The sequence below is a fragment of the Solanum pennellii genome, chromosome 6, assembly GCF_001406875.1.
Source record: "Solanum pennellii chromosome 6, SPENNV200".
Classification (NCBI taxonomy): domain Eukaryota; kingdom Viridiplantae; phylum Streptophyta; class Magnoliopsida; order Solanales; family Solanaceae; genus Solanum; species Solanum pennellii.
The window spans coordinates 51851290-51854134 of record NC_028642.1 but is presented as its reverse complement, the minus strand read 5'-3'; positions in this window follow the sequence as shown (position 1 = coordinate 51854134).

The following is a 2845-nucleotide window of genomic DNA, read 5'->3' as shown; positions in this document are numbered from 1 at the left end:
TATATATATATAAACAAAATAAAATAAAATTGCATGTATCTGATAATTGTCTAAACAAAAAAATAACTAACAGATATGCGAACCCATTACATGGGACTGTAGTATCTTATCAAATTCTAACCATTAGTGTATCATGTCTTATATATCAATATACTAATTTAAAAAATAATAATGATTAAAATGAATAATGACTACATTAAGTATTAAAAGTAATTTAATTATTGATAAATTTAAAATTCAGAAAATCACATGTACATGATACATTAAATTAAGTATGTACTAGCTATAATTGATCAAGTTCTATCCAATAATTCACATGTATCAAGTTATAATTGTATCCATTTTTGTAGTCAGTAATGTATCATGACACAAGATATTTCGTCTAGTTTAAAATTTCACATGTATCAAAGAACAATTGTGTGTGCACAAGACACTTCGCCTAGCTGAAATCTCCCACAATTACATATTTTTCATTCAAGGCTAACAATGTATCTTTTTTTCAAGAATAACAATGTATCACGACTTGTGTATAAAAAAAAAGAACTAACACAACTTAAGAATAGGACAATGTACTTCAATGCCTGAATCATTGAATCATCGCTGTTACAAATCTATTTTTTCAGTCAATACAAGATAAACTCTATAGAAAGATGAATAGCCTCCATAACTACAAGTTTAATTCGCTCAACTGTGATAATATCAAATAAGTCGCGCGCAAAAAAATTCTGCTAATTATATTAAATCAATAACATGCAACTTATGGATAAAGATATATCAAAGGAAAAAATATAAAATTTTTAATATATCTATTATTCAATTTAGGCACACAAATACCTTAGGTATCGTTTTCACCAACTTCGACACAAACAATTTCACCGGATGTAGCATCAAAACAACACATCTATCCAGCCATCTTGTCTGTTGCATCAATGACATATTTGAGATTCACTTCAATTGTAGTGACGGATTTGAGATTCACAAAAGATATTATTTGTTCAACAAATTTATCACTATTAAATCGTTCATAACTTTGATCGCACACTCAAATTTTTGAATATCTCAACAAAATTGATATATTCATCTATTTTGAATCTGTTATGATTTGGGATAGATGAAGGAGAAGAAAATTTAAATTTTGAATTCTCTGAATTTGTTATAGATTAGAATAGATTGATATCAATCTGTTTTGTATGATTTGAGGGATCTGTTTTGCGTGATACGTGGAACTGCTAATTATTTTTTATGTTTAGACTCCTTTTTAAACGCAACAATCAAGTTGTTTTATATATTAGACGTTATATATCCAGTTGAATATAATGTATCCAAATGCTACAACTTTTAAGAAATTATTGTAAAATAGAAAAGAATAGGCATAAGATGTAATATAAGTTTTACATTTTGAGATTTATGTAAGTTATTTTTTTTGGATAATTACAAAAATCTTGTTTTTTTATTATCATTATCCCCTATAAATTTTTCAAATCTCAAAAATCCCTCATTTTTCTCTTAAGTAAAAAATGTCATTAATGCATTCGACCCTCTTTTTAATGTATCAGTGCATGTATTCACCTTCTTTTTAATGTATCAGCGCTTTGATTTTTTGGCCATTAATGTATCTGAACCCTCCATTAATGTATCAGACCCTCTTTTTAATGTATCAGCGCATGTATCTAGGGGTGTGCATCGGTCGGTTCGGTTTTATGTACTATCGATTTTCGGTTTTTAAATATGCTAACCCAATAACAAACCAATGAGATATTCATTATCGGTTTTCAATTTATCAGTTTTTGATCATTATCGATTCGGTTTTCGATTTACCCAATAAGAAAATATCCATAAAATATTATATGCCTTCTCACTTCTCTAAATGCTTTGATATAGTGAAACAAGAAATATAATGAGAAATTGCATCAATAAGAGAAAATATAGTATGAATGCTTTAATTACATGTTACCACCAAAACATAGTATGTAATTTTTTATGTTAATTAAAATACGGACCTTTTCAAACCTGCAAATGCTACAACCTACAATTACAAATTAAAACTAAACAAAAATAGTTTAATAAGACTAAAACTAAAACTAAAATCAAATTGCTACAATTGTGCACCTCTTACTTTAATCTTTAGTTTTTGAGTAAACAGTAAAATCTAGTAAAGCGGCCAAGTGTGAAGTTGTTATAGTACTAATAATTTGAGATAGCTATAGTGCCTAATAATATATTGAATTATTAATATTTAATAATTAAAAAGGGCAAAATAATAAATTATTATCGTCTGATTAATTGGGTTATCAGTTTACTCAATAATCCAATAGTAAAAATCGATACCGAACCAATAACTCAAATTTATTTTTATAAACCCATTAAAAATTCAATAACAATAAGCCAATCACATTTTTATCATTCGATTTATCGGTCGGTTCGATTTTTGCACACTCCTACATATATCCGACCATAATCTTTTTCAACACATGCAACTTCAATTGTCAACTCTCTATTTCCCAAATTCAAATTAACTATACTTAAGCCTCAAATTAGCTCATATAAAGTTCAAATAATGATCAATTGCACTACTTAGGTTTAATCCTCACAGTTTTATAGATACAAGTCTATTATGATCAATCATTCTCAAATTACAAATATCATTATTAGAATTTCACAATTATAATTTCCTAACGATATAGCAAACTTGTGTATGCAGAATAATTCTGCATTATTTGCAACATTTATTGTGATGGTCAAGATGAGATTATGGTGGTTGAGGATTGTAGTTTTCAGTGGAGGTAAAATAATCAAAGAAAAAGATGACAATGATAAAGATACATGAGAATTCGTTTTAATATGA